Source organism: Herpailurus yagouaroundi, unplaced genomic scaffold (assembly GCF_014898765.1).
Source record: "Herpailurus yagouaroundi ecotype Mexico unplaced genomic scaffold, PumYag 29, whole genome shotgun sequence".
NCBI classification, from domain to species: Eukaryota; Metazoa; Chordata; class Mammalia; order Carnivora; family Felidae; genus Herpailurus; species Herpailurus yagouaroundi.
This window is the reverse complement of record NW_024412377.1, coordinates 121792023-121815089: the sequence shown is the minus strand read 5'-3', so window position 1 is coordinate 121815089 and position 23067 is coordinate 121792023. Positions and strand designations below refer to the sequence as shown.

General features: G+C 46.5%; 1 protein-coding gene and 1 long non-coding RNA gene across 8 annotated transcripts in view; one reads left to right on the top strand and one right to left on the bottom strand.

The window, feature by feature from the left end:
* Positions 1 to 23067, bottom strand: part of FGF1 (fibroblast growth factor 1) — a 105810-nt gene that overhangs the window by 60088 nt on the left and 22655 nt on the right. The window contains exon 1 of one of the 7 annotated variants that reach the window (XM_040454051.1): positions 10198 to 10222. The exons of the other annotated variants lie outside the window; for them this stretch is intronic. The gene's annotated coding sequence lies outside the window, so the exon portion shown is untranslated. Of the gene's footprint in view, positions 1 to 10197; positions 10223 to 23067 lie in introns of those variants that run through there. 7 annotated transcript variants of the gene reach the window in all.
* LOC121016440 (uncharacterized) lies at positions 1284 to 21306 on the top strand. Its single transcript, XR_005784274.1, has 3 exons — positions 1284 to 2302; positions 14495 to 14500; positions 21296 to 21306. It is a non-coding gene; the product is annotated as an uncharacterized LOC121016440 (long non-coding RNA).

Here is a 23067-nt window from a genome sequence, read left to right as displayed (position 1 = left end):
CCAGATGCTGCTTTCCTGTCACATGGATGGAGATCTTCAATATGTAGTCCTCAGCCACTCTCTTCTTCTCATGGGGAAATATGATTAACGCATACAATCAGCTGTAAGATGCCGGTTCTAGAAATGTATCAAAGTGGAAACTGGGGAGTCCCCGTGTTGTTTGAGGTAGGGGGCTGGGTCCGAAGCGTAGAGATTTTAAACTCTGAGTGTAAATATACACCTTAACATGCACATGCCCCCTCATAGCGTGCACATGGCCCAAAATGATCCCCGTGGAGGAGTAGAGTGTATGTCGACACAGGGGCAGTGGTAACACAGCAGTAGCTACCCCTCTTCCCCAGGAGCGCCTTTCCAATAGGGCCAGTGGCTGGAGGGCGAAGGAACCAGAGCAGAGGGAAAGTCTGCAAGGGTTTGGTCGGAGGGGGTGCGGGGGAGGCTCTGGTCTGCAGACAAGGAACAGAGAACGATGACCCAGGGTGGCCACTACCTTTCCTTCCTGTGTCCTCTGTCTCCATTCACCTTTCTCCTGTGACGTGCCTCAGCCCCCGCAAGCCCAAATCTACCATCACAGCCAGGGGGCAGTGCTCAGGATCCCTGGCTTAGAGTTCACATACAGAGGTCTGAGTCCCAGCTCTGCCTCTTAGGATCTGTGTCACTTAACTTTTTTTTTTTTTTTTTAATAGGCTTTATGTTTTTAAAGCAGTTGTTAGGTTCACAGCAAAATTAAGAGGAAAGTGCAGAGGGTTTCTATTTGCCCCTCCCCCCACATGGCACAGTCTCCCTTGTTAGCAACATTCCCACCTGAGCGGTACATTTGTTACAGTGATAAATCTACCCTGATGCATCATACTCTGCCGAAGTCCATAGTTTGTAGCAGGCTCACTCTCGGTGCCGGGCATTCTGTGGGTTTGGGCAAATATATGATGACAGGTGGGTATCTGCTGCCACTGAAGTATCAGACGGAATCGTTTCACTCCCCTAAAAATCTTCTGTGCTCTGTCTATTCATTCCCTTCCCCCCCAGCCTCCTGGAAACCACCGATCATTGTGCTGTGTCTTTACTTTTGCCTTTTCCAGAATGTTGTAGAGTTGGAATCATATAATGTGTAGCCTTTATAGATTGGCTTCTTTCATTCCATAACATGCATGGAAGGTTTCTCCACATCTTTCCCTGGCTTGATAGCTCATTTTTTTTTTTAATTTTAATGTATATTTTTGAGAGGGGGGGAGGGGCAGGGAGAGAGGGGGACAGAGGATCCAAGCAGGCTCTGTGCTGACAGCAGCAAGCCCAATGTGAGGCTCAAACTCATGAGCCAAGACATCATGACTTGAGCCAAAGTCGGATGCTCAACTGACTGAGCCATCCAGGTGCTCTGATAGCTCATTTCTCTTGAGTGCTGAATCATATTCTAACATGTGGACATACTACCTTCTCTTAGCCTCAGTCTACAGGGCTCTGGGTAGCGGAGGCTGAGAGAATTTGTAATAATGATAAGCATGAATGTTCTAAGTGCTCAATACCACCCACTCTGCTGAATGCCTCTTTCTGCCCTACGTTACCTCATCCTTCCTAAAACTTGTCACATAGGTCTTAGGAACAACCGCCCGCCCCTTCCCGTACAGATGAAGACACTAAAGCTTAGGGGGAGATAAATCATTGGTCAAGGCCACAGATCCAGGAAGGGAACGGTCTGGAATTCGAACCCAAATGTTCTGACTCCAGGTTTTAGTATTGAAGCTATAACCTTCCAGGAAGATTCTTGCCAGTGTTTGGCACATAGAGAAAAACGTGTCACCAAACTTATTATTGTTACAATTTTTGCAGCAGAGCCATTTAAATTGGAAGGTCACGATTCTTTTCTAAAGGGAAATATGAGGCACTGTTGGGGGTGGGGGGGTCAGAAACTTCCTCATGCCTCACAAGCCTGGAACCAGAATTAAAAGCCAGGGTTAATGGAGGCTCTGAGTTGCTCCGAAGAGAGTACTGGTGGGTTTTTTTAAGGTATCATCTCCTGAGCACTTACAGATAGGTTATCCCATCCAATGCTACAACAACCCATTTTAGGAAACAGAAGAGCCCAGGAGACTCAGCTCTGCTCATCATCCACCCCTGAAGCTTCTCCTGTGTTTTCTGCCCCACCCCGCCCCCACCTCCCCGCTCCCCACCACAGCCTGGCCAACATTTGCAGCTCCGGGCGTGCGTCACGGCACAGAGGCAGCCCGGGAACGTCTGGGTCTGACCGGTGTCTGGCCTGAGGTGTGGGTGCCTTGGCAGCCGGCTCCAGCTCTTCCTCATCTTCCTGGTCACAGTACCCACTGGCCCCCGGCACCCTCTGCCGGGGCACACCTGCTCACTCCCTGTCCCCTCCACTTCCTTCTGCCCTGGATTTCCAGACAGAGTCAAAAATGGGTCCACATCAAATAAGATTTGTTTGCTCTCAGTGTAATTTTCCATTTATAGACAGCTTTCTCTCAGGAGGCACTGTCCTCCTTCCTCTGTCTCGGTTTTTTCTGGGTATTTGAGGATAAACTGCTGATGGTTGTTTTTAAGCCCTGCGGTCAGCAGCCCAGCCGGTCGTTCATTCAGAATGTCTCCAGAGAGCCTGCAGTTGTTACCCTTATAGGATTTATGCTAATTTCTGTGGCCTCTGAGATCTCTGTGGAGGTGTGTAGCGTTAAAAAGAAATGCCCGGTTGGGGCCAGCAGGGTCCTCATCCACAGGCTCATCCTGGTGCGATGATGAGGATGAGAAGACAACAGAAGGAACAGCTGCTGCTTAGAGCATACTCCTCCAGGTGCTAAATGGGATTCGCTTCTTCCTCTGACGTATAAGTGCTGCTCTGACCCCATGATACAGATGAGGACGTGGGCAGACAGAAGCCAGGGCCGTGGCTGACCTCTCTGGCCCAGCCACCCCACACGCCCCTTCTAGCCCTGGGCTCTACCCATACCAGCTTCGGTCTGGTCCCTTGGATCACCGTGTTCTCCCACCACAGTTCCTTTGCACACGCTCTTCCCCTTGCCTGGGCCACTTTCTCCTCCACTGTGCGCCGAATCCTCCCTGACCGATCTTTCAGATCTCAACTGCAAATTCTTCAAGGATGCCCTACTGCCTCCCCCCGCCCCCCCACCAGCAAGATGCTCCATTAAAGTTCAGATAGCCCTGCCTGCCTCTGCTCAAGGGTACTGGTCTGGACTGAAATCCTACTTTTACTCGTGCAGTTTTCTGGCTAACATCTGGCTCCCTCTCCGGACCCTTAGTCCACCAGAGCAAGGGCTTGAAAGTGCTACCTTGTACATAATTCCACCGCTACGCTTCCCACGCCAGACCAAAACGATTTATTGATTCATTTTTCTCATCCCTTGGTCTGTGAATTTCCTGAGGGCAGCGTCCAGGTCTTTTTCTAACACGGTGCTCAGCTCAGTAAATATTTGGTGAGTTGAATTGAATGGACGGGATTTAATGGAACAGTGTAAGTGGAGAAAGGGCGCCTGAAAACTCAGAACTCAGAGCCCACAAAATACCGTCATTCTGAATCCACCCCCCACTCTTGGAAATCTGGAGCTGTGTTAGAGAGAAGGTTAGCTTTTTAAAAAAACCAAGTTCCCTTATAATTTGGATTGTGGCATAGAGGGAGCCATGACTCTCCCAAAGAAGCATCGTATTACAGTCCTAAAGCCAAGAGAGGTGAGGAAGAAAGCACATCTGCCTCTCAGAAGTTTAGAAAAAGTCGGAGCGGAAATAACTAGTGGACTCTCACTGGAAGCTGTGCTGGGATTTGGCTCCTTACGGCCCTCGGCCTCGCGTCATTTCCTTATCTCTCTTGGGGGACCTCGCCTGGCTTCTTCCCCACTGCTGTCATTGCTGACTTTGACTCTGTAAATGTTGTGGTCTGGTTGCATTGGAAGCACCCCCGTCTTTGGGGCTGACCCCTTCCAGGCCCTGATGTCCTTTGGTCTGGCAAATGGGTCCTAGGGTTTCCATACCTGAGAGACGGGGTTGGGGAGCGGGGGAAAGAGAACAAACAGGGCTTCTCTTCTGTCTGGGGGATGAGGAGGGCGAGGGGCAGTCTGTGGGTTACAGGCCTGGTGCTCACCCAGCAGAGTTTTATGAAGATAAGTGCCAGGTAACCGCAGGCTCCCACATCCAAGCGGGGCCCAGCCTCAGCCCTACCCACCCCAGCTCCAAGGAAAACACGCAGCTATTTGGAAAAGCTGCTTTCATCCTGCCTCCTCCTTCCTATCGTAACAGATCATGAGCCTGTTCTTCCGAGGGCTGAATAGCCCCTTTTAAGATGTTAGAAACCTTTTCTGAGTAAGAGGATTAACCTAGTTGAATTTAATAGTAGTAGCACATGATAGATTAACAGTAACGTGAAAGAACAGTGAGGCTCCAGTGACCCATTATGACGTTGGCTCGTGGACTGCCAAGCATTTTGCAATAAAAAACGCTGACTAGTTATCACACAGGATGAATTAAAGGGACACTACCCTCCGTTGTCCCCCACTGTGAACCTGCTCCTAGCAGGCTCCCTGGCAGATACGTAAACTTTGCTTTGCTAATATCTGTTAAACTAATTCCGGGATTTACTGAGTGAGGCTAACTTAAGGTTCTGACACTTTTCCAGAGTGGGACAGAAAGCCTTCATTTTAAACATAGTTTGCTCCAACATTTTGGGTAATGGCACATAGAACTATTTGCCATTCTCCTTTAGCTTCTAGACTTAGTTCCCACTCATCCAAAATTTTGAATGTATTCCTGAGAGTTAACAAGTTAAGTGGAATCCCACTGGCGCAAATCAGATCAAAGGAGGGTGTTTTTGTTTTTGTTTTTTTAAATAGCAATCAAAGAGTCATTTTTAGTATATGTGCTGCCGAAGCGAGCACTCAAAGAGTCATTTTTAAAGAGGAGACAGAATCCTTTGTAACCTGAAAATATAGCACAAATATTGAAAGCGAACATCTTGGGGTTCCAGTGGCTGAGGTACGAGAAATATACGGTGAAGTTGGAAATGGAGATTAGAGCAGGTTTCCAAACTGAAAATCAGATCGAAAATCTGACTGCCCTTGGTGGGCTGGGCCCCAGATGGTGCCATGGAACCCTAGGTCCAGAAGAGGGCGCTCTGAACTAAGTGTGCCAACGGCTGTGGTAAAATCTGGAATCTCTAGAAGAGACTGGTTATACTTGTCTTTCCTTTTTTCTACGTTTTTGTGTTGTCTTGTAGGCATAAGAGAGAGAGTTTTCATCCCCTGTGCCAACGAATCTTCTTCTGAAAGTATTAATAAACTGAGGATTTCACAGATTGAATACCAAACCCCAGGAGGATCATCATGTTTAAAAAAATCTTTTTAATGGCCTTCAACCTTTGGTCTCCCGAAAATCTGTGAACAAATTTCCCACACCATGGACTCTCTCACTATGTTTAAATGGTCCCTCAGGAATTGGTGTATTCTTCGAATATCGACCCTACACGTAGAAAATGGATGGTCAAATCAAGCAGGGTGGACTTCCTTGATGTTTCTGAGGGTTACGTGTCAGTGTTACATATTTATCAAGTGAATGAATGAAAGGTACCGATCTCTGTGAGTGTGGTACTTACCCACAGCATCCTGATTAACAAGGAAGCTGTATCTTTGTCAGCTTTAAAGCCTAAAAGATACTTTAAAGCCTTGTTTCCATTTACCAACTTCTTTGGAAATACAGTTTCTTCCCTACAGTTTTTATTCCCAGGCCCTGAGGAAAGAGCAGACAGTTTCAACAAGTACTTGGAGGAGACGGCATACCATGTGCAGGCTCTGTGACTGGCAAATTCGATATTAAGAATTTGTCCTATGTCAGGATTCACACCAGTACCCAGAGGCCAATGCGTGAGGTTCACAGCAGCATTGTTAATAGCAGGAATTTGGAAAGCATGTGCCCCAGTAATGGAATGATAAATTATACAGCCAAGCAAATACCAGGCGGCCATAAAAAAGAGAGCTAGACATAAATGTCCATAGATGAGTGGGGGGGAAAGGAAGCCCTAGAACAATATATGTGGAATTATTCTATAACTGATTTTTAAATGTTTTTTTTTATTCTGAGAGAGAGAAAGAGGGACAGAGCGTGAGCAGAGAAGGGACAGAGAGAGGGGGAGAGAGAATCCCAAGCAGGCTTTGCACCGTCAGCACAGAGCTCGACTCAGGGCTCAGTCTCACGAACCGTGAGATCATGACCTGAGCCAAAACCAAGAGTGGGACGCTTAACTGACCAAACCCCAAGGGCCACCCAGGTGCCCCTGAATTTTAAAATTATGTGTGTATCTGTAGATACAGAGCTAGAAACCTGAAAGCCTGATGAGCTCTAGAAAATGGGATGGGGTGGGTAAGGAGGAACTCATGTTTTATTTTGCTTTTGCAGGTATTTTTCTAACTTAAAGGAAAAATCAATAACATCTTTAAAGCCCTCTGAAAAGAGGGCAAAAATGCTATCCACTCAGTCCTTTCCTACAGCTCCCAAACTCGCTAAATCCATCCTCCTGGAGAATGCTTCCCATGCCCCGCCCCCTCCCGCTCACTTCTGCCCTGAGTCCTGTTGCTTCCTGCAGGCCCAGGCATCCCAAAGGATGCCAGAGCCCCAACACCTCACAGTCCTCCCTGGGCCTCTGGAGTCCTCCTTCCACCTCACTCTTCTATCCAAAGTGCCTATGATCTCCTCCAACACCAGGGTAGCACACTTGTGACCCATGAGCCAGATGTGGCCTAAGGCTATATAGTTTGCTAGAGCCACATATTTGGTTGTGTTTATTCTTAATCGATTTGATGCTTACTACTTGGGAAGTTTCACTTAGAATTCCTGCTCTCTGTCTTCTCTTCAACCACCAGGAAGATCTGGCCCACTACACCCACCTTCCCACGTGGCTAGAATTAAGTGTCAGCCTGCCCCAGGGTCTCCACTGCTCTGTCTTGTGGAATCTCCTGGCCCTGCGGGCAGGAGAGCTTTTCATTCCATTTTAGACCCTTCTCCTCTATCTAGTTTCAACAACAGCACCAGCTTCTAGATCTTCTTCTTTCTCTTTAGCTGCCCTTGTTCAGCATCCTGTCCTGGCCATCTTTTGAAGTCCAGCATTCCTCAGGGGTCCGTCATTGGTATATATGCTCTCCTTGTCTCCCTGAGTATCCGGTCTTCCTCAGGTTCCACTCATGTCTCCAAAATCCCAAATTGCCTCTGCCTTAATTAATGACAGTACAGTGGTTATAAAGTAACCCAAACCACAGACCTTAGTCATACTCCCTTTCCCTCACTACCCACAGGCCTCTCCTAATATTTGACCTAACTATTCCTTACGTTGTCCTTCCTTTCCTTCCCTGCCATCATTGTCTTGAGTCAGGCCAGCAAAATCTTGACCCCTTATCCAAGGCAATTGCTTCTGATTTTTCCCTCTGTAGCTTATTTCCTCTTAACTCCTGCACGACACCTCCAGCCTTGTCCTTTCAAACCACAGATCTGATTGGGCCTCACACTTCCTCAAATGTACTTCATGATTCTTCACTGCCTACAGGCCAAAGTTCAAACTTCTTAGCTTGGCATTCAAGGCTCTTTATGATCTGGTTTCAGCCTTTATTCATTCAGGCAACAAACTGAGCACCCATGATTTGTCAGGCCTTGAAGATACTTTTGTGAAAACAAGTCGTGGTCCCTGCCCTTATGGGACCACATTGTAACTGAGTCCTTATAGACTCCCCACCCTCAACATGCACCACACACGTTAAAGGACAAGGAAAAATTCAATACCAAGGAACTAAGAGAATAAAGAGTAAATCCAACTTTAGAATAAATGGTCAGGCAAGACTCCTTGAGGAGATGACATTTAACCTGAAACCTGAAGGGAGAAAAGATTCTAAACAAAATCCCTCCTTCTCATTCTGGCCTCTCTTCACTCCCTTTTCCTGTCTACTCTGCACTCCATGCAGGCTGAACCATCTTCTAGTACTTGTATACATTGTCCTTGGGGGTGCTTCTGCCCTAACTGTGATCTTCTCAATGAGAACAGTTCAGACTGGGTCCCCAGTTGTTCATTTGGGTCCCCAGTGCCTGGCATGTAGTAGGCTCAATAACTGTGAGATGAAAAACTGGATGGATGGATGGATGGGTAACTGGAGGGATAGGTGAGTGGGTGGGTGAATGGATGGGTAAATGGATGGACAGATACATGGGTGGGGGGTGGGTGGATGGGTGGGTAGATGATGGATAGATAGGTGGATGGATGGATGGATAGATGGGTGAGTAAAAACACACATGCTTTAAGCTGAACTGAGTCTATTGTCTTTGGGGGATAATTTTATAACCAACAAGGCTGAGGCTTTGACTTTGCAGGAGTTGGTTTGTGCTAAAGAGTGACTAAAAAGAATTCTCACTCAGGTTCTCTACCACTTTAGTTACATGTCAGTTTTTCTATCTACTCATCCTTATTATTGTGAAATGGGCAAGTCTTTTTTGAATTGAAGTATAGTTGACATGCAATAATATATTAGTTTTAGGCATACAACGTAGTGATTCAACAATTACATGTGTTACAAAAGGCTCACCACAATAAGTGTAATTACCATCTGTCACCATATAAAGTTAATGTAATATTATTCACTATATTCTGGGCAAACATTTTTTCCTTAGAAATTAAGAAAACAATAACATTTTACATTTTTTCTTCAATAAACAGCTCTTAACCAGATCTTGTTTCAATTCTAAGGGAGTTTTTTAAGGCAGGAAAACGAGAGGCAGTATACACAGTGCTTAAATGTCCAGCCTATGCAGCTAGATCCCTGTGTTCAAATACTGGTCCAGCCACTCCCCACAGTAGATCCTGGGAAACCTCACCAAGCCCTCAATGTCTTTACCTGTAAAATATGACTAATAACAGTACCTACTCTCAGAGGGTGGCTGGGAGGATTCAATAACACGTATAAGAGCAGAGCACCTGAAACAAAGTTAGGACTCAAAAACTGGGAGGTGCCGCTGTCACAGGACTGATGTTTCTTTAGCTCAGTCCATCCAAATGCCTCCAAAAGTTTCTAAGAGAATCCTAACCAAAGACGGCAAAGGACATGCACTTCAAGCTATTTTTCTGGTTGAAGAAAAGAAATTCTCTTGCTCATACGCTCCCTGGCTCCATAGCAGGCCCACAGAAGTGGCCACAGACACAACGCACAACAGGCTTCATTCACATTCTGAACATCTCCCTGCTCCCACTGCCGTACGTTAGCCTGGTTCAAGGCTGTGCTAAGTGGCCATAAACAGGTCCAGGTGGCAGGTCACACAGTATGGCTGTAGTTTCTCTCCATTTGCCTGTAATCTGGGCTTCCTCACAAGACCTCAGCTCTTAGGTGGCTGAAAAACAGTTCAGTCTTGTCCAGTATAAGAAATTAAACAGGCCTGGGGCACCTAGGTGGCTCGGTCAGTTGAGCATCCAATTGTTGATGCCAACTCAGGTCATGATCTCATGGTTCTTGGGGTCAAGCCCCACGTTGGACTCTGTGCTGACAGCCTGGAGCCTGTTTGGGATTCTCTCTCTCCCTCTCTCTCTGCCCCTCCCCTGCTCATGCTTCTCTCTCTCTCTCTCTCAAAATAAATAAATAATCTTAAAAAAACAAGATTTTAAGCAGTCCTGTTAGGCACTACTCTGCCCCTGGGATTCCCTCCCCTTTGGCTGCCCTCCCGCTGCTTTTGGAAGTATCATCTAGCAGTAAGAGGAGTGGAGGTGGAAGAGCTGAGATACTCATTCATAGGCCTCTGGGGCCCAAGGTCTCAGCGTGGAACCCTTTGCCTGCCCTATCACTGCCTACTCACTGCCTTTACGGCTCAAGTTGAGGTCCTGGTCTCTCTTGTTGCAGTCAGAATTCAGGGAGGCTCCTTGGCTGACCAGCTCCTGTTGGCCATGGGCTCCTTGTTTCTCCAGCCAGGAGGTCTCCCCCTGGCCCCACAGCAGGGTCACCCCACAGTGGCCTCTGGCTGTCATCTCAGCATCTGCATCATGCAGGAATCACAGGAGATACAGAGTATGAACTACGCCCACTTGCCCCTGGATCATACTCACCCATACTCTCAACCCTCCAGCCCTCCCCATGTTACAGGGCCAGCCATCCTGCGCTCGGCTTATCGGGATGTTTCCATGGGCAAGCCACCTCCACCCCTCACTCCCCCACACGCACACACACACACCTTCTTTTCCACCTCCATCTTCGGATGCTCCCGTGGCAGATGGCATCCCCTACACAGTGGTAGAAACACCACGATCTGTCCACCAGATGGCTGTGTTAAATGGGAGCTCAAGCAATTTTGCAAGTCTTCTCTTCACAAATCTTGGCAGCTGAGCTGACTGTCCTCTTTATTCTCTGTTCCCTTTTCCTTCTCTGGCGCTGTGTGACAGGTCCCCTGACCCAGGCTCTGGGCAAGGAGACTCCAAGTGGAGCATGGTTTAAAGGCAGCAGGATGGGGTGGGAGGGATCAAGATACATAGCTTCATATTTGCCTTATTTTCTTCCTCAGGCAGCCATGCCTCTCCCAGGCCTACCATAGCTAAAGGAATCATTGTCCTTCAAGGCATTTTCCTTTGTTTCATTCATGCATGTATTCATTCAACAACTGTGATTGAGCACCTGACATGCAGGCACTGTGCCGAGAACCAGGTCAGTAGCTGCCTCACGGACGTAATGTAAATACACTTGAACTCTTTGAACGACATGGGGTTAAACTGTGCAGGTCCACTTATATGTGGGTTTTTCCACATATGTTTTCTCTTCCTTATAATGTTCTTATTAGCATGTTCTTTTCTCTAGCTTAGTTAATTGTAAGAATACAGTAGATAACATACAAAATGTGCATTGACTCTTTACATTATCATTCAGACTCCCAGTCCACAGTATGCTATTAGTAGTTAAGTTTTGGGGGAATCAAAAGTTATACATGGATTTTCAACTGCATGGGAGGTCAGCCCATGTTCAAGTGTCAACTGTATTCTCCTCATGTGAAAAGATGCTCAACGTCATTAGCCATGAGGGAAATGTGGATTAAAACTACAATGTGATACTATTTCACATCCGCTAGAACGGCTGCAATCAAAAGATGGTTAATAACAAATGTTGGCAAAGATGTGGGGGAATTGGAGCCCTCTTCCATTGCTGATGGAAATGTAAAATTGGTATAGCCACTTTGGAAACCAGTTTGACAGTTCCTCGAGTGGTCACCCATAGGGTTACCATATGAAAGTACAATCCCACTCCTAGGGATATACCCAAGAGAAATGAAACATACGTTCATACAGAAACATGTACACTAATGTTCATAGCAGCACTATTCATAAAGCCAAAAGGTAGAAACAACACAAATGGCCTTCAAATGATGAATAGAGAAACAAAATGTGGTATGTCCATATGATGGAATATTATGGGGCTGTAAAAAGGAAGGAAGTACTGATAACATGCTATGACATGAGTGAACCTTGAAGACGTTATGCTGTGTGAAAAAAGCTGCCATGCAGTACTATATTTTGTGTGATTCATTTGTATGAAGTGTCCAGAGTAGGCAAATCCATACAGGCATAAAGTAGATTGGTGGTTGCCAGGGGCTGGGAGGAGGTAGAATGGCGAGTGATTGCTTCATAGGAGTGGGTTATTTTTAGTGTGGTGAGTGTCCTGAAATTATTTAATGGCAATAGTTGCACAACTCTGTGAATATAGTGAAAGCCATTGCATCGAACACTTGAAGTGAGTAAATTGTGTGGTATGTAAATTATATCTCAAGAAAGCTGTTAAAAGATGTTCTCATCTCTCTAACTGAATGTCTTTTCCAGTTCCTTAGCTCTCCTAGGACAAATATGAATACAACTTCCAGTTATTTTAGGACTTTTTCCAACACACTTTTTAGATCCAGTGTTAGGTAGCTAGACATCTATTTAATGATTTTTATTTATTTTTTAGGTTGATTTGTTTTTAGAGGGAAAGAGAGAGAGAGCACAGGCAGGAGAGAGGGGCAGAGGGAGAGTAGGAGAGGGAGAGGGAGAGGCAAAGAGAGAGAGAGAGGGAGAGAGAGAAAGAATCTTAAGCAGGCTCCATGCTCAGCATGGAGCCCAACTCGGGGCTCAAGTCCACAACCATGAGATAATGACCTGAGCTATAGTCAAGGGTCAGACCCTCAAGTGACTGAGCCACCCAGGTGCCCCTATTTAATGATTTTTAAACTGTTATTTCCCATTAGAAAGTAAGCTCCAAGAGAGCAGGAACTTTTGTTTTGTTGGTTGTTATATCCACCATGTTTAACCTGTTCCGTGTCATGGAACTCACATACCAAATGGACACAGAATCCCAGCTAGGCATGAGATGACTGCTATAGGCATCATTCACTCAGGACATGTCTACTGCAGCCTCATGGTGTATGGAGTGAATGAATGAAACACACATGTCTCTGCCCTGGGGGAACTTACAGCAAAGGAAACCTGTCCTGAGCAGGTCTAGCACTTTGATCAAATCTGAAAACAAGTAATATCTAACATTCACTGAAGGTTTACATACACAGAAAGTGGGGATTTTGTTAAAGTTGCCCTTACTGGGGCTTTGTGGGCATTTAGGCTGAGCTGAGACAGTCATGCAAAGAAAAAGAAGACAGATTCTAAAGGATTGGGGGTGAGTGAGAAGAAGGTCAGGCGAGACAAAAAGAAAACGGCATTTTCCAGTACATTTGCTGGTTCCAAGGAGCAATTCCAAGCTGTGATTTTAAGTTCTTGTTGAGGTGGAGGGTAGTATCGAGAAAGGGGAAAGTGCCAAGTACCATCCTTCATGTCCAGTGTCGGGAAGTCTTCGAGAAGAGATATGAAGGGAAAGAGTGACTCAGTGGCTGGGAGGGGAGGGAACAAGGGTGTTTCAAAGGGATGGGGAAGATTTCATTACCGTACAACAGCCTTCTTCACAATGGAAAATTATGGGAAGGATAACCAAGGGGTCAAGATAGAGGGCGAGAAGATATACAATGATGACACAGTTGGGAACCCGAGAGGCGGGCTTGTAGATACGCAGCCCACGGTGGGTGATGGAGGTCTTGGGGTCAAAAATTAAAGCAAGAAAACTCATCCAGTTGACTTTTCCTACACATACAACCTCCTCATTCCACCTCTGTCTTGCCCCATGTTTTCTTTTTTCTTTTTTAAAATTTTTTAATGTTTATTATTTTTGAGAGAGAGAGAAAGAGAGCAAGCAGGGAAGGGGCAGAGAGAGAGGGAGACAGAATCGGAAGCAGGCTCCAGGCTCTGAGAGGTCAGCACAGAGCCGGATGCAGGGCTCGAACTCACAGACCGTGACATCATGACCTGAGCTGTAGTCGGCCACCCAACCGACTGAGCCACCCAGGTGCCCCGACCCCCATGTTTTCATTTTAATACACAGGGTTTCTAGAAAACCTGTAATGAGAAGGAGATGTGAAACAGGGCTAGGAACTGACTGAGACATGAACATGGCTCTTGCACAAGGCAAGGCAGGGTCAGAGAGTTTAGACACTTCAAGAGATGGGAGGAGACAAGGAAGATGTGGGCCGAATAAAGTTCAGGGTCAAGGATGACGCCACAGAATCCAGCGCAAATTGCTAACTAGAGCTTGGGGAGAAGGAAAGATGGGTCAGAGATAGAGCCGAGACCCGGGAGGCTTATGAGCTAGAAAATAAAGATCTTGGAGGATCTTCCTAAAGGGGTTGGCTTTACAACTAGAAGTTGTAAGTTTACAACTGACTTTACAACTAGAAGACACACTCCCGGAGTTCAGGGAAGCTTGAGAATTAAAGTGAACCCAGGCACAGATGAACGAGGTGAGGTTTTCTTTATTCTTGAGGTCAGTCGCCTCCATTGTGTTTTTGATTTGCCCAGCTGTCCACCCACCAGGAGGACCAGGTGACAAAGATAGCCCATCTCCTTCAGAGGCCATCTTGCCTGCTGATCAAGGGCAGGGACTTTGGCCCACGACGCTGCCCAGGCTCTGTGGCTCCCTGGCTCTGTGTCACTGAACATGCACACTGGCTGCACCACACTGAGCCCTGTGCCTCGTCTGTAAAGGCAGGGGTGAGAAGAAAGGACTGTTATTGAGATGAAATGAGATAGTAGAGGCAAAGCTCCTAGCAGTATGGCACCTAGAATGCTTCCCAAGCCTCACAGGCACTTTTCTGTGGGTGTTTTACCACCTCTAAAATCAGGAAGTACAGCATTTTTTTTCACAGTTGTATGTAAAATGATGGTGTATGATTCAATTTATGGTGTCTTAAATTTGATGAAATAGGGAAGTAGACATCCAGTAAAAGGCAGTTGCGGTGTTTTGTGGTTATTCTACCTGTGCTAGATTCATGGTTCCGTCAATGTCTAAAGGTTTCATTCTTGACTCTAGCTGGCTGAGCCTTTTCCCTGGGGGACAGGAGCCTGGGTCCTGGCGTCAGCCCCACTGAGGGTTAGTCTTGACTTGGCTACTAATCACAGTGAGACCAGGGTCATGTGACATCACCTCTATGAACCTTGGTGTCCTCTCCTCTATAAGGGGGATAACAGTATTACGCACCCTCCTAGATTTATGTGAGGATTAAATGGCACAGAGTTCTGTAAAGTGCTTAGCACAGTACTACAGTTGTATATACATTGAATAATGATGATGACAAGAGTAATAATTAAATGGTACATTGACTTAGATAACAAGATCACATTTTCTAAAAAGTGTTATTATTCCTGAGATACCTGGGGAGCCCCACCACAAAACAGCCAGCTCGGACTCTGGGTGGGCAGGGATCTCAGAACCCAAATCAGCCCTCCTGTTCTGTGATGGTGGGTATCTAGGACTGCAGCCTGAGACCTTGAACCATCTCCCCCACTGCCATCCTTCTTCCTGAGCCAGCTTTCCGTCTCTCCAGCACTCCCCTCCTTAGGACTTTGGCATCTCTGGACACATTTGTTTAGGAACTGTTTCCCTTGGAAAAGAGGGCACCGTCATCTCCCTTGGAAAAGACCACCACAGATCCTGGCTGGGGTTTCTCAAGCAATTAATAACCCAAGAGCTCCCCAACGAGGCTCTTCTCTGTCCTGTCATCCTCCTGTCTTGTCTTGCACACTTGCTTACTTCGCCCAGCTATCTGCTTCTGTCCCTCAACCTGCAGTAGCCTACAAGTGCCTTTTACCCCTCCCTAATGAGACTGGCTTATCAGAATCAGTCAAGGTCTACATTTATCACATCAATAACTCATACACCAGAACCTCCCCGTATCTCCAATCTCCCTGGTGTTTCCCATCCAGATTCTCTATTCCTATCCAATTCTTTATGGGTCTGGGCCTGGGTGGCCCAGTTGGTTAAGTATGTGACTTCAGCTCAGGTCATGCTCTTGTGGTTTGTGGGTTTGAGCCCTGCGTCAGGCTCTGCACTGGCAGCTCAGAGCCTGGAGCCTGCTTCGGATTCTGTGTCTCCCTCTCTCTCTCTGCCCCTCCCCAGTTTCTGCTCTCTCTCTCTCTCTCTCAAAAATAAATAAATAAACTTTACAAAATTTAAAAGAAACAAACAAAGTTCTCCATGGTTCTGAAAACATTGCCCAGACTTCCTCTGCAAGCGCTATAAACAGGTTTTCCTCCGGGGAGGCTGCCCAGAGAGTCTCTGCCAGTTCCTTTCTTCACCCCTGATATTTCTCCTCACATCATGAGGACAGAAGCCGGAACTAATGACTCTTCCCCAGACTGGCTCCCTGGCAAGCCTTTCTCTTCTGAGGGGACACCCGCTCCTGCAGTCTGCCTTGCTGTACCTTTAATAACTGGCCTGCCTCGTTGCATCCATCCCAGGGGCAGGAATACCCAGACTTTTATGTACGGCTCTGCCAGTGGAAATTCCAGTGTAACCTGAGTGATTCTAGGATGGCATTTGATGAAAATTCTTTTTTTTTCTTCTTAATAATAGGGGTTTTTTTTTAATGTTTATTTTTGAGAGAGAGAAAGACAGTATGAGCAGGGGAGGTGTGGAGAGGGGGACAGAGGATCTGAAAAGCAGGCTCTGTGCATACAGACAGCAGCAAGCCTAACGTGGGGCTCGAACTCATGAACCATGAGATCGTGACCTGAGCCATGATCAAGAGTTGGACACTTAACCAACTGAGCCACCCAGGCGCCCCAGTGAAAGTTCTTTATCTTTTTAAATGTTTTTTAATGTTTATTTATTTTTGAGACAGAGAGAGACAAAGCATGAACGGGGGAGGGTCAGAGAGAGGGAGACACAGAATCTGAAACAGGCTCCAGGCTCTGAGCTGTCAGCACAGAGCCCGACACGGGGCTCGAACTCATGGACCGCGAGATCATGACCTGAGCCGAAGTCGGCTGCTCAGCCGACTGAGCCACCCAGGCGCCCCGGAAATTCTTTATCTTTAACAGCCACTGGTTTCCCCTCCAGGTCCAGTTATCATGGAATCAGACCTGGAACAGCAGCAGGGGCCCTGTGGATGCTCCTGGGGGAAGCTGTGGAATTAGGACTTTTTTGCTGGATTTGCAACACAACAGAATGGCTCTCATGGTCTTAGGAGCAGGTCAAAAAAGTCCCAGCCTCTCCAAATGTGTTTCTGCTCACTTAGAAATCTTAAGGGCGTAGTGCAGTGTGCTGGCTGGGTTGGGGTGTAAGGTTTCACACAAGCAGCCGTAGTGTGGCATCGCTGAATCTAGTCCCATCGAGACTAGAAAGCACGGCCCCCTACACGAGATTCCCCACAATGATTTATTTATCTGTCTGTCTATCTGCCCATCTGTATATTGTCAGACATATCCCCATCCCCAAAATGCGGCATTTAAGCCAGCATATGGAAGACAGTGTGGCATCAGAAAGATGTCCAGACTGTAACAAGATGAGCCAAACTCAAGCCAGGCAAAGGAAGAAAGCAAAGAAAGGCTGGGCACCTGGCGGTCCCTCCGAGCAGTAGATAGAAAGGAGTGGGCTTTCTCCCTTGCTACATGTCCACACTGCAGAGGTTTTCTTCCGGGGGGATATGAAAGATCAAAGTGCCTTGTACGGCCAGGCTTTGGAACCTGGGGCCACATTCCTCCCGGCCCTCCAGGGCTGGCTCTTGCCTGTTCATACACTGCCCTGTTTGTGCCCACAAAGGATGGAGGAGGCACCCTGGCTGGTCTCATGGTGGCTGCCTGTGCATAGCCCTCTGGGCAAGCAGCTCTTCCCCTTTCCCAACCTTCCCATCCTGGCTCTCCCCTCTGGCCCCGCTCCCATGCAGTAGGATGCCACAGAGGTCCTGCCCTTACTCACAAAGGCAGGTCTGTCTGGAGCTGAGCAGGGCAGGCCCTCAGGGGAGGGCCTGGGCTCCACTCTTCTCTCCTTAAGGAAACAGACAGGTCCAGTCCAGTGAGTTGGGGAGAGGGTGTTGCCCTTGTTAAGTATCTCCTCACAGGCTCAGGCAGAGAGGCGAGGTGACTGTGTGACAGGAGAGTGCTCTGCTCGGGGCACCTGTGTTATGGGGCTGCGTAAGAGGGCCAGGTCACCTCCCGAATCAAATCAGATTAAACCAATCGGGATGCCACGAGCTGTCACCCAGTCCTTTGCCCCCGCATCAGTCAAAATGGCTTCTCTTTGAAACCCGCTTCTGTAACCTAGTTAATACATGTGAGGTGTGGTCACTCACTGCTCTGCCTTTGACATCTCTCAAACATTGTGATTTGTCGTGTGACCTTGAAGTTCACTGCCCTGGTTGTCACTGTCCCCATTCACTTAATATGGAGTGACCTTCATTACGTATAAGGGACCTGACAAAACCCAGTGAGGGAATAAAGGTGGAGTCATGGTCAAAGGCATGGGCTCCTAGGTCAGAATTCCTGGATTTAAATCCAGAAAGTTAGCCTGTACAGTGAGACCAGGGATAGTGTCCCCCCCCACCCCCACCCCCGTTCTTGTTACAAAGATGCAACAAGGTGGGGCACCTGGGTGGCTCAGTTGGTTAAGCGTCTGACTCTTGGTTTCGGCTCAGATCATGATCTCACAGTTCATTAGATCGAGCCCCGTATGGGGCTCTGCGCTGGCAGCACAAAGTCTGCTTGGGATTCTTTCTCTGCCTCTCTTTCTCTCTCTCTCTCTCAAAGTAAATTTAAAAAATAAATTAAAAAACTTTTTTTTAAAGGGTGAAGCACATGACTCCTGTTGCCTGTAAAGCATCTGGTAGGTTTAGCTATTATTTTTGTTATGATTTTTCAGAACAAATAAGACCAACTCCCTGTCCTTGATGGAGGGTGGGAAGTGAAATTGTAAATGAGACTGACTGCGGTAAATGCCGTGGTGGGGGGTGAAGGCCTGAGGGAGAAGGGGCCGTGGAGGATTTGGTGGAAGCAGTGGGAGCTCAACCAGAAGAACACATAGGCTTCATGCATATGGACACGGGATCCCAGGATAGCTTGAACAGAGACCCAGGCATGGGGAGTGGAGGTGGCCTTTTCCCCACAGGAGGACAGGTTCTGCTGGGCAGGGGGATGTGTAGGACTCACAGGGTCCCTGCACACTCATGTGGAGTCAGATCACAGAGGACCTCCGTGCCATTCTGAAGAGTTTGCACTCTTCTCTGCGAGCCCTGGGGAGCCAGTGGAGATTTCCGAGAAGGGAATTTGGAAGATGCTTTCGGTAACAACTTATAGGAAAATGGCAGTGCTGGGAGAGGGCAGGGCAGAGGCAGAGCGGAGGCCAAGGAGCACGGTGCTCTGTGTTTCCCTCCCTGAAACGTTCATCAGTCTTCAAGTCATTGCTTAATGCTCATCTTCTTTACTAAACTGTAAGCTAGTCAAGGGCAGGGGCCATATGCTTCCTGTGCAGTGTCATATCCTCAGCACAGTTCCTGGTGCTCTGTAAAGAGTTGCTGAATTGAAATAGAAGGTCCTAAACTAGAGCTCTGAGTAGAAGGCAGATGATGGGTCCAAAACCACGTGGGGAGGACAATGAGGAGGATTTGGCAGATGATGGGAACTTAGCAAAGGGATCATCAGATGATGACTCAGAGTGTGCAGGAAGGAGACAGGGATGGAGCGCTGTTTACCGACAGAGTGGATGTAACCAGGAGAATCCCATTGTGCAGAGCAGACATGAGCTAGCTACCTATGGTGTGTGCTACGTCTGAAGTAAGAGTCGCCCATCGGTAGGGAGCTGAGGGTAGGGCCCGCAGTGACAGTAGGGCTCTGCAGAGGGGCCAGAGTTGGGGGCAGATGCAGGAGAGGAGTGAGGTGGGATCTTCAAGGGAGAATAACCCGGAGCCTGAGGAGAGAAGTGAACAGAGGCGGGGGATGCCCCGCGGTCTCCAACATCTGCAATGTAAGACCCTTCTCTCAGAGAAGCCACAGGAGGCAGGCCCAAAGGTACAGGATCACGGCATCCAAGGGGGAGGCTGGCACTGGTCCACACTGTGCACGACTACGGAGGTTAAGCAGATGGAAAATGGAAGACAGAGCTTCAGGATTGGTCTCCTGCCTCCAAGCTTTGTTGTTCCAGTCTCTTTTTCTGCTGCCTCTGAAGCCTTTCTTCTAACAGAGGACCTGCGTGTGCCAGTGCTTCCGTTATCAGAAACCTTCCGTTGCTTCCCATTGCCCAAAGTCCTTTGCAAAGCATTTCCGTGACCCCAGATCTGGTCTGAAAAGCCCCACCTCCTACTTTAGCCTTCCCCATCTCATCGGTCTGGGGCTCTCCCTCTCCTTGTTGCATACCAAGTATTCTCGGGCCTTCATGGTTAGTGTATGCTGTTCCCCAGCCTGGAATGCCCTTCCCTTCCACTTGCTGCTAATGACAACTCTTCTTATCCTTCAATGCCTCTATCAAATGTTACCTCTCCATTGCAAAGTGTTCTGTGATATCTCCAGTAAATAAGGTCTTTCCTCCCTTCAAGGACCCATGCAGTGTTTTGCCTAGCAATCATTTCATTCTTTCTAAGTTTCCATGGAGTTGTTGGCTTGTCTCTCTCCTCCCCTAGCTTATGTATGAAAGCAAAGAACACATTGTATCTTTGAATCACCCACAGCATGAGCTCTTGTGCGGGAAGGCAGTCAACCAGTACCAGCCAAGCATCTGAAGAGAGAAATGCCTAAGAGCAGTAGATGCTGGCAGTTCCAGCACCCCCAGTTATTTCTTTGGAAATTGTGGGGTGCCTCATAGTTATTTGTCTTTAGGGGTTTGCCCTATAATTAATGCCTTGGCCCAGTGGTGGGTTGCCTTATAATCATACGTGTTCCCCATGATCTCTCGAGCCATTTTGATATTGAGGATACACTGTTGCACATACACTAATATTTTCTAGAGCGTTTCCCATAGTTAGACAAAATGGAAAAACTTGGTCTGGCCATCAGAAGTGCTTTATCATTCATAAGTGCTCTCCTTGACGGCAGGTTAGAGAAATCCCTACACAATCCCGTCGGGATCATAAATGTATCTCACGGGCCTTGAATTAGGAGGGTAAAGTTTCCCAACACTCGATTTACAGACTCAAAAAGCATCTGTTCACTCAATCTTCTACCCTCTTCTTTTGCCCCTCCAAATAGGCACTGACAGTATTTAGATGAAGTGAATATACTGATTTATTTCTCACCCACTTGCTGTCTGCAAGGAAAACATGTATTCAATAAATATATTCAGCAAGGTTCAGTGAGCACCTACTATGTGGCAACAGTGTGTCTGTGTTAACAGTGTACAATATACAACTCAGGTCATTTCTTTCTGTGGTCTGTGTTTTAGGAGTTAGATAATTTCTGTTTTGTTATAGAACACTGAGAGCAGTTTAAGGTCGATGTAGACAGTAATCCTTTTTTTTTTTTTTTTTTTTTTTTTCTGGTTTTTTTTTTTTTTTTATATAAAAATTTTAGAATTTTTAGGTTTTTATATATATTAATCCTTTTTTTTTTTTTTTTTTTTTTTTGCCTGCTTTGTTTTTATTTTAGGATAGACATTTATAAAACACAGCTGGCTAAATGCTAAATGCAGCTGTGAACAACGTAATTTAAATATATCTCTAATCCAACAAACCTGGCTTTTGGCAAGGAAGGGGGAAAAAAGTTAATTGCTTTTTAACACTTTAGTCTTACAAAGAGGAAAAGGGTAATATAGCCAGAGGGTATGTTCAGTGATTTTTTTTTTTTTTTTTTTTTAAGTTAAGTTCATGTTACTGGGATCCTGCAGTGTAGGCTGGGAGGGAGTCTTCCAAAGCACTGAACTTCGGAGAAAACTCTTCCTCTATCTTTATAATAATAGTAATCACCATTTTATGAGCATTCCTTCTAGGCTGGGCACATACTTAAGAGAGCTTTACCTGGTTTACTTCGTTGTATCCTCCAGGGGATGTGCCATTTACACACCAAGTAACTAAGGCTCAGAAAAATGGACTTACCCGGAGTCACATATCTGGTTAGGGGTAGGATTGGAACTTATGCCTGGCTGCGTAACGTCAGGGCCCACACTGTAGCCACGACTGGGATTTTTCTTAATCTACCTGCATTGAGACACAACTGCACCGGAAACATGCTTGAGAGGTGAGACCGGGAAAACGGAGGGTATGGTAACTGACATCGCCTTTGCTTGAATTCTGAAGGACAGATGCAAGAAATATGCTAGTTGGCCTACCCCCAAAAACCCCAAGATAGGTATCTTTCTCTCTTTGTATTTCAATATGTAATTCTCTTCTTTCTTTGATAAGTAATATAGGTATGCGTAAAGGTTTTTTGGAAGGAAGTTCAAGACGGCATTATTAATATGGGTTCCACAAACTGAATATGCAATAATATAGGGCTCATTAAATAAATTATAGGGGAATGCACTGCCACCGTTAAGAATTCTATTTTAAAAGAATATAAAATGCAACGGAGAATGCCCATGATATATTGCCAAGTGGAAAAGTAAGTTAAAAGCCTCTAAGTATTGTATGATCCCATTTTTGTTTTACACACATACTATCTATATGCATAGATAGGGACAGACAGAAACAGACATGCATAAATACAGGAAAAGGACTAGAAGGACATCACTATTACCAATATTTTAATAATGATTTTCTCTGGATAATGGGTAAATTTTTTTCCGGTATTGCTTACATTTCCTATAATGAAATATATTAATGATGTAAAAGTAATTTTTAAGTAACTTATTAACCCAATAATTTCAGTAAATAAATTATTTTTGAGTATTCACTGTGCACCAGGCACTATGTATTCCAAACATTAAAAGAGAATTATAGGGATGCCTGGGTGGCTCAGTCAGTTAAGCGTTCCACTTCGGCTCAGGTCACGATCTCGCGATTCGTGGGTTTGAGCCCTGCCTTGGGCTCTGTGCTGACAGCTCAGAGCCTGGAGCCTGCTTCAGATTCTGTGTCTCCCTCTCTCTCTGCCTCTCCCCTGCTCACGTTCTCTCTCTCTCTCTGTCTCCCTCTCTCTCAAAAATAAATAAACATTAAAACAAATTTAAAAAGAAATAATAACAAAAGAGAAAATCTACTCATATCCCTGCTTCACTAACATTTTGGATGATCTCCTTCAGGTCTTTTTCAATGGACTTTTTTATTGTGTTTTTTTTTTTTTTTTTAAGTTTATTTATTTATTGACGGGGTGGGGGGGAGAGATAATCACAAGCAGGATTTGCACTGTTAGGGCAGAGCCCTCACCAGAGGGCTCAGACTCACAAACTGTGAGATCATGACCTCAGCCAAAATCAAGAGTCAGATGCTTAACCCACTGAGCCACCCGGGCACCCCTCAATGCAATTAAAAAAATTTTTTTTCTTTAACATTTATTTATTATTAAGAGACAGAGAGATACAGAGCGTGAGCAGGGGAAGGGTAGAGAGAGTGGGAGACACAGAATCTGAAGCAGTCTCCAGGCTCTGAGCTGTCAGCACAGAGCCCAGTGCGGGTTCGAACTCACGAACTGCAAGATCATGACCTGAGCTGAAGTCGGTCGCTTAACCAACTGAGCCACCCAGGCGCCCCTCAATGCAATTTTTAAAACAGAGTAGTCACAAGGCAGACAGCTCCTGAGCCCTGGTCATTAGGAGTTCATTCAGCCAATAGGAGTCAACCAGCCTG